Source organism: Leptonychotes weddellii, chromosome 14 (genome assembly GCF_054177405.1).
Source record: "Leptonychotes weddellii isolate Sample4059 chromosome 14, ASM5417740v2, whole genome shotgun sequence".
Classification (NCBI taxonomy): Eukaryota; Metazoa; Chordata; class Mammalia; order Carnivora; family Phocidae; genus Leptonychotes; species Leptonychotes weddellii.
The window spans coordinates 34,910,361-34,919,706 of NC_138382.1; the positions used below are offsets into that span (position 1 = coordinate 34,910,361).

The 9,346-nt window shown below is 39.3% G+C and overlaps 1 long non-coding RNA gene across 1 annotated transcript in view; it reads left to right on the forward strand.

The window, feature by feature from the left end:
- LOC115939409 (uncharacterized) overlaps positions 1-9,346 on the forward strand; it is a 199,233-nt gene that overhangs the window by 188,478 nt on the left and 1,409 nt on the right. The window lies entirely within an intron of this gene.

The window sequence follows — 9,346 nt, forward strand, 5'->3', positions numbered from 1 at the left end:
ATCTGTTGCCTCATTCTTCTTGTTCTGGAGAGCCAAAGAACTAAAATATGTAAATGAGCTATATTTAGGTTTGTAGATAAATTTAAAATTCTTAGATAGGAGATACCATGTTGCCAGCTTACAATATGTTAATTACCAGGGATTTCTTTCTGTTAGTTATCTAAAACTTAGAATTTATTTTTGTCCAGAAATATGTTACAAGTGATTGGTAGTTTTTGAGATTGCCCCATAAAAGTTTCATACTTGATTTATTTTAACCACAACTTCAGCATTGTTTAAGATAAAGTTTCTCCCAAAATAATTAAAAGCAAATACTCAAACATCTATTTTTATATCAATGTTCATAGCAACATTATTCACAATAGCCATAAGGTAGAAACAGCCTAAATTGCCATCAACAATTGTGATGGATTGGGGCGCTTGGGTGGCTCAGTCATTAAGTGTCTGCCTTCGGCTCAGGTCAAGATCCCAGGGTCCTGGGATCGAGCCCCGCATCGGGCTCCCTGCTCAGCGGGAAGCCAGCTTCTCCCTCTGCCACTCCTCCTGCTTGTGTTCCCTCTCTCGCTGTGTCTCTCTGTCAAATAAATAAATAAAATCTTTAAAAAAAACAACAAACAATTGTGATGGATAGACAAAATGTAGTGTATACATACAATGGAATATTGTTCAGCATTAAAAAGCATTGACATTCTGATACATGCTACAACATGAATGAACTTTGAAAATATTATGCTAAATAAGATAAATCAGACACAAAAGGACAAATATTGTATGATTCCACTTATGCGAGGCACCTAGAATGGGCAAATGCATAGAGAGAAAGCATAAAGAGAGTCTGAGAGGAGGGGGACAATTTATTGTTTAGAGGGTACAGAGTTTCTGTTTGGGATGATGAGAAAGTTCTGGGAAAGCATAATTCTGCAACACATTGTGAATGTACTTAAATGCTACTAAAGTGTACATAGAAAAATGGTTAAAATGATAAATGTTATATATATTATACTACAATAAAAATATAGTTTATACAAATTGAAATCATTCTTGAGTTCCATCTCAACAGTAGGAACCTAGCTTCTCAAATATGAGACAAGGCAAGAGAACAGATACACTCAGTATCTGTTAGGAGTGACACTAGAATTTGGTATAAAATAGAAGAATTTAGGGGCACCTGGGTGGCTCAGTCAGTTAAGCGTCAGACTCTTGGTTTTGGCTCAGGTTGTGGTCTCAGGGTTGTGAGATCGAGCCCTGTGACAGGCTCCTTGTTCTGCAGGCATCTGCTTGGGATTCTCTCCCCTCTGCCCCCCCCTGCCCCCCCGCATGGGTGCGTGCACACTCTCTCTCAAATAAACAAATAAATCTTTAAAAAATTAAAATAAAATAGAAGAAATTCATATTTTTCTAATTCTGAATGTTTGATAAAAATGTAATGATATAACACCACAGAACCAGAGTCCATAGTTTATAAGTATGGCATACATAGTCATGCCCCATCCTAGCGCTCCAGTCTTCTTTCACATCTCCTTCTGCTTCCCTCCCAGGCATCATTAACGCTACACCAAAGGGCCATTGTTCCCATCTGGTGAAGTGGGATGAGTAGAAGGAATGGAGTAGCAGGAAAGCAAGGTCCTGGCCAGGATCACATGTAAGCTGTGCCTTTGTAAGTCAGGATGGCCCCTGGTTTTGTTGTTTATTTAGAATTGAAAAGGTGGAAGCAAAGCCATACTAACACTGTGAGTTCCAAGCATTGTCAGTAAAACCTATTTGACTGTGTATGCTTGATACTGTTGGTATCAACTATGGTGGATACTTCAAGCTGTCTTGCTAAGGGTGTCTTGTGATCCACTGTCACCATATTCCTTATTAAGAGAACTCTTTTGTTTGTTTGTTTGGAGTGATGATATGCTCAGTTAAAAAACTTGTCTTCCAACCTCTCTTTCACCTAGGCATGGCCAGGTGGTACAGTCTAGCCAATGAAAATCTTCCAGGGAATTTTGGGAAAGTTTTAGCTTTCATGACGCAGGTGCTTCCTTTTCCTCCACTCCTCTTTGTCCAGTGAGGCATGGCGATGTAATTCCAGAAGTTTTTAACAACTCTTGTTTTCATGAAGATGAAAAACACTTGCTAGTTCAACAGTGCAGGAATTTAGAAGGAGCCAGAGCTCTTGATGATGTTGAGCAGTGTGGATTCCCTAAGTCTGGGCTTCTTGTTAAGTGAGAAAATAACTATCTCTTTAAGCTACCGATAGTTAGGTGTGGCCATGCATCTACTGGGGAAGGGCAGAAATTCCAGATGGAAGGAACAGAAAACCCAGAGATCAGAAATAAGGAGGTGTGTGGGGTGGAAGAAAGGGATGGAAAATATGTGGTTTATTTTGGTTGGAGCATAGAGTATGTAAGCGAAAGTAGAGGGAAATAATTTTAAAAGGCAGTTTTAAGCCAGATAGTAAAAGGCCTGACCTTCAGGTCAGAGAATTTCGTTTTTGTTATAAAGGCAATGGAAGGATCCCTCCAGGCTTCTGGAACAGCAGAGTGCTATGATGAGAGCTATCCTTTGTCAAGCAATGACTTGTTTTATTCAGTGGTGGGGGGCCAGTCTGAGACTGTTTTACTCATCTAGGTTGGAATAAATGAAGGTCTAAACCAGGCAGGGACAGTAGGAATAGATGGGAGGGGTGGGTAATGGGAGATACTTTCAAGACAAAAAAGAACAGATGTTGATGTGTGGAGTAAATGAAGGGTATCTTCTCTATTTCTGACTTTCATATCTTGATGATTGAATGTGAAATACATGGGCTGGCTAGGAACCAGGGTTTTTTTCTTTTTGAATAAAACGTAAAGAGAATATTATAGTTGAAGATTTCTTTCTAGATGCTAAAACCCTAATGTATAGCCTGTTTATTTCTACCTTCTGACTTCAAAGTTTCCTTGGTGAAGATTTTAATGAAGTGAATCCTTTGGAATGAAGTCTCTGTGAGGTTAGAGACAATGTTCTGTTCACTGCTATTTTCCCAGCACCTAGATAAGTGTCTGGCACATAGTGTGCCTTCAATAAGTATTTGTTGAATAAATGAATGAATGGATTATTCATTATCTTTGGAAATTTTGAGGTGTGCTGTCATTTTTATTTAATAATATCAGGGATTTTTAGACCAGAAAAGGACTTTAGAGATTGCCTGGTCAAGTCTAGTATTTTCAAAGGAAACTGATTCACAGAGAAATTATGGTGCACAGATAGGATTTTGTAAGTGTATGTGCATTACATTTCTAGGGACCACTAAACCAAAAGGAGAAAATAATATTTGTAAGCAAATCTGCTCAAAACCATCTTTATATAAATAAATATGTAATTTTTGGGGTGCACGGTGGCTCAGTCGTTAAGTGTCTGCCTTTGGCTCAGGTCTTGATCCCAGGGTCCTGGGATTGAGCCCCACATCGGACTCTCTGCTCATCGGGAAGCCTGCTTCTCTCTCTCCCACTCTCCCTGCTTGTGTTCCCTCTTTCGCTGTGTCTCTATCTGTTAAATAAATAAAATCTTTAAAAATAAATAAATAGAGGGCGCCTGGGTGGCTCAGATGGTTAAGTGTCTGCCTTCAGCTCAGGTCATGATCCCAGGATCCTGGGATCAAGTCCCGCATCGGGCTCCCTGCTAGGCGGGGAGCCTGCGTCTCCCTCTGCCTCTGCCTCTCTCTCTCTCTCTCTGACTCTCATGAATAAATAAATAAAACATTTAAAATAGATAGATAAATAAATAAATAAATAAGTAATTTTTGGTTCCTATATGCCTCATACTGTTCAAGATGTGGTAGGACAATTAAAAAGAAGATTCAGATCTAATCCTTATCCTCAAGAAATTACAGTGTAGTTAAGGAGATAAAATGAAGGCATATGAAATACGTAGAGCACAATCAAGAACTATAATTGGGTGGGATTACATATATGGATTCAGGAAAGGAAGAAATTAATATGACCTAGAAGCTCCATTCTGTAAATTTTTAAAAATATTTATATGAGGACATAAGTGATGCAATTTATCAAATTATCAGCTGGCATGAAGCTGAGCAGAGTAGAATTCAAAATGAATTCAAAACAATGGGGTGAATCTAACAAGGTGAATTTAAATAGTGTAAATAGCTTAATAATGCTTAATAAGAGGTTAATGATAACACTTATTGAGCTTTTACTATGAAACGGGTACTATTTAGTGCTTTACCTTTGTTTTTTCACTTGATCCTCATTTTACTTCATGAAACTTATTTTTTTAAGATTTTATTTATTTGAGAGAGAGAGTGAAAGAGAGAGAGCATGAACACATGAGCAAGGGGGAGGGGCAGAGGGCACGGGAGAAGCAGACACCCCCGCTGAGCAGGGAGCCAGACGCAGGGCTCGATCCCAGGACCCCAGGATCATGACCTAAACTGAAGGTAGACGTTTAACTGACTGAGCCACCCAGGTGCTTCATGAAACTTACTTTAATTCTCATTTTAAGTGTAGATAATGTTCCCAAGGTCAAATAATTCATAGGTGATAAATCCGTGCTTCAAATTCAGATCTAAACTCTTATCTCCTACTAAATCATATTGCCTCAATAGTTTTAAAAAGGATAAACATAAACTTCTATATTTATATATTTAGTGTGAAGCCCCTCACTAGTTTGAGGTACAAATAAGGTCATTTATCCTTATAATAAGCAAATTAAATATTCAAGACCCCAGCAGCTCAATGAGCAATGTGTCCAGTCCAAAAGGGGCTTTTTTTTTAGTTGCTCAAAGTCTAACTCTGACTGAGACGTTCATTCGGAGTCCAGCAACCAGATAAGGGAAGGACTGGCTAATCTCCTCGGGATTTGAAAGGTTCCAATTTCCACCGGTCATTGCTTTCATTGCAGCCTCATCTGTGGTTGAGAACGGACCCTGCACAGTTTGATGCAGCTTTCTTCTCTGAAGTGGGAATGGCACCACTGCCAGGACAGAACTCTGCACAGGCCACCCTCATCCTCTATCTGGGAGGAGGTCCCCACACTCTCTAGCTCTTGCTGGACTAAGAGCAATTACAACGGACTTCCACCCTTGACAGCTCTTTGGTTTACATTCATCTGCTCAGCCATTGTCCCAAACGTGCCTTCAGCAACAAGAGTCAGGTTGAACCTTCAGTATGAGCCATGTGCTGTGTTGGAACCGGCCCTTACTCTACAAACACTTTTGTTCTAGTATTGAGCCTGCAGTTACCAATCCAGACTGTTCCTTCTGTGATGGGACCTTTCTCACCATTGGACCTCAATCAAGAACATCTCAATCCACAAGATCTAAAATAATGTCAAATCTCCAAGGAGAAGAGGCCTTAATGCCTTTCCTTCAGGACACCATGTGTCTCAGGCATATTTACTTAACTCCTTTCTACTCATAAATTCTACATATGATACCAGTCATGCTGATGACTCCCAAATGTATCTTTTGAGCTGAAAACCTCCACTGAGAACTTCAGATTTGCATGTTCGTTTGCCTGCCCAATGGATATCTTCCATTAACTGGAGATCTTCCAGGCATTTCAAATGCAGTAAATCCCAAATAGAACTTCTGATCCCTTGCTTCTACACCTGTTCCTCCAACAATCATTTCGGGACCTCAAAAGATTCAGATATTCAATCCACAAAACTGAAAGTCTGACTAGATCCCTGCTTTTCCCTCTTGTTCCACATCCAATCCATCAGCAAATCCTGTTGGCTCAATCTTTATAATATGTCTTAATTCTAGCATATCCTACTTTTCCCCTTGCAAATAACTTGGTGCAGGCCACCATCATCTCTTGCTGGCACTGGTCGTCTGTTTCAATTCCCCTTTTTCTAACCTCACAATCCATTCTCCCCATAGCAGAGTGGTCTTTCAGTAATGCAGTGAAATCGTATCTCTCCTCTGCTTGAAATCCTTCAATGGTTTCCTATTAGTTTTAGAATAAAATCCAAATTTCTTCCTTCTTCTTACACCACATCTTCTTTCACTTTCTCTAAGTGCAGTCATATTTGCCTCCTCTGTATTTAGAACACACCAAGCCACTTTGTATCTCAGGGCTTTTGTCTTGCCATTCACTCTTTAGACTTTCTGAACGGTCAGTTCTTTCTCATCTTTCAGGGTTTCCGCTTAAATTCCACTCTTCAGGGAGGCTTTTCTTAATCAATGTAACAAAAATAGCTTGTACCCAGATATTCTCTATCTTATCACACTTTGCATTTATTTTATAGCCCTTATCACACTATCTTGTTTTTTAAAAAGTTGTTTAATTCTTTGTCAGTTGCCTTTCCCCATTTGAGTTCCTGAAGCTTGGGACGGGCTTGCCTTTTCTTGTCTGTGTCACTGGTGCTAAGCTTCTAGCACATATTGGTACTCCATACATAATCTGACTCACTTTGAATAGTTGTGAGATGTCTGTTGCATTTCAGAAGTAATTCTTAGCCTGTTTTTTAACAGCTTAACTCAGTGATTCTCAATTCTGGCTTCATGTTAGTCTCATCTGGGGAACTTCAAAAAAAATAGCAATGCTTTGTCCCCACACCACATCCATTAAATCAGAGTCTCTGGAGGTGGGACCTAAGTACCATTATTTGAAAACCTCCTTTAGTTGATTATTAATCTACAACCAGCATGGGATATCTGTGGGTAACTATTATTCCCTCCAGATCACCTCCTTTCTTCTTTCATTAATGCCATTTAGTATGATCCTATTTCAATGGATTTCTCCAAGAAATGTTTCTGGAGAGACAGAAAACATTTCTTTGTGGCCCTTACCAAATGATTTGTAAAAGCCACTTGAAATTTGGTGTTTATCTGTGGATCACAAAACTTGTTCCCTGACCATGTACATACTTTCATTCACTTGGGAATGGGTTTCTTTGGGATTCCAGGATAACAAATACTTCATGGGAGAGAGTTTGTGTAGATGTGGCCATCTTATGAGGAATTGTGGTATTCAGATTTCACTCATAAGCTTTTGCTTTTTGTTTATACTTTCACTTTCCCTGTGGTCGGATAGTCTCCCAGATTGTGCATGGTGGGCTGTCCATTTAATCGAAATATTATCATCTGCTGAAGCACTCCTTATTAGAAATGCTTTCCCTGACCATTCTACCTAAAATGGTACCCAAGCACTGTCATTTCTCTTCCCCCCTTGCTTTATTTCTGTTTACATAACTTTTCACTAATTAACAAGTATATTTATTTGTTTATGATGTGTTTTTCTCTACTAGAATATAAACTCCACAAAGCTGGGATAATGACTGTTCATTGCTCTATCACTAGTAGTGTTCAATACGTATTTGTTGAAAAGATGACAGGATGAATAACAGTGTTCTGGCAACGGGGTCCCAAAATTGATTGCGTTTTCTCCCTTTCTTCCTTCTTTAATTCCCATGGCATTTTGCTATATCAGGAAGCATCACTTAGGAAAAAGAAATGTTAGTGGCACTAGGAACCATTTTGTCCATGATTTAACGATCTCATTTTCCCCAATAGTAGTAGTTAGAATGCATGTGATCTATTTACCTCAGATATTAATTTTCATAGTATATAATCCATAAAAATATTCCCTGTTCATAGCAAAACAATGTCCACTGATGTGTGATATAATGAAGGAATGTCTAGTAATTCCTGGGGGCAAGAGTTTCTGTGGCTTATAGGGAGCTAGTTGAGAGACATTTCTCACGTGCTTCCTATTTGAGGTCATTGTGATAGGTATACAGAAATACAGGTATACAGATGGGGTACAGAAAAAAACAGGCATTTTCTGCCTTCTAGGATTTTACAATCCATTTAGTGACATAAATAAATCATATGTGTGTGAAATGTGAGAATGATAAAGTGATAAAAGAGATGCAAAATATAAAATATAAAATAGATTCAAAATGCAAATTGAATAGTATTATCTTGGGAGATTATATATATATATATATATATATTAGTTGAATTAGACAGACTGGCCTAGAATTTCTGAAAACTGAGTTTTAATGTAGAATGTGAAGGCAATAAAGAAAGTAGATGCATTCCCTTTGGTGCTTTTCTGTTCACAAGCCCTGAACTCTTTACCTAACTCTTGCCTGGATTCTGTTTCCTCTTTATAACATGTGATTTACCTTTTTCTTCTTTATGGACTTTTAAGTTGTAATGTCCAGCCAGCTGCCATGAGAACAATATAAGAGTTGTTATTTATTTATATATATTTTTAAAGATTTATTTATTTGACAGAGAGATACAGCGAGAGAGGGAACACAAGCAGGGGGAGTGGGGGGAGGAGAAGCAGGCTTCCCGCTGACCAGGGAGCCCAATGTGGGGCTCGATCCCAGGACCCCGGGATCATGACCTGAGCCGAAGGCAGACACTTAACAACTGAGCCACCCAGGCTCCCCAAGAGTTGTTATTTTAAATCATATATTGGCTATAAACAGAATGCTAGTCAGACTATGTCCCTGTTGTTGCTTATTAGATTATATTGGACTCTTGAGCTGGACACCTTCTGTTTGCTCCTCCAGACTGTCTCTTGATATTTTTCTACCCTGCTTTGTGTCCTGCTGGGCTGCCCTGTAAGAACTGGTTGCGTTCACCCAGTGGGGAACATAGGAGATGGGATAAGGGAAAGCAGTGAGGTTTGAATATTGTTCCCCTGGCTCCCTGTCTCTTGGGTCTGTACCTCTCAACAGGCAACACTCCGTACACAGTTCTTTCTGTCTCCTGGCACCATTAACTGGACCATTCCTCTCATCTCTTCAGGTTTAGGGTGATAACCTCTCCCACCCTTTGATTAGCCTTGAGGTATTGTATTATCCCTTGGGCTTCCCCTCCATCCTACCCTGACCTTTGTAATTCGTCTCTGTTTTAACTGTTCCTCAAAGTATTTCATATGAGTTGCCATCGACTTCCTGTTGAGCCTCTGACTGATCACCTTGCCAAGCAAGAAGGGAATCAGAGTCTGAAATGTCTAAACCTCTAATCCTGTGGTTGGCTCCATTGGCAACCAGCTCCCATTCTTACCTCCATTCCAAAAGTTATTAACATAGGAAAAGACACCTTTAAGCTTTCATCATTTAGGAGCCATCCCATATATTAGGGAGGAGGAAATTGCAATACAGGAAATTAGGCCAAAAAAGGTAGAATGTTGTCTCACTTTGGTCATATGTTAAAACAATAAACTGAAACTCTGCAACCCTCTGTATTAAATCAGTTGAACCCCTCAGGGAATTTGGGATTGTATTCCAAATTTTGCTGAGCTAAGTAAGCTGAGAAAGTTACTCAAACCTAACACATCCTGGTTTGTTTGTTTGTTTGTTCCCAGAACAATACCCACAGGAGTTAGGATTTGATGGA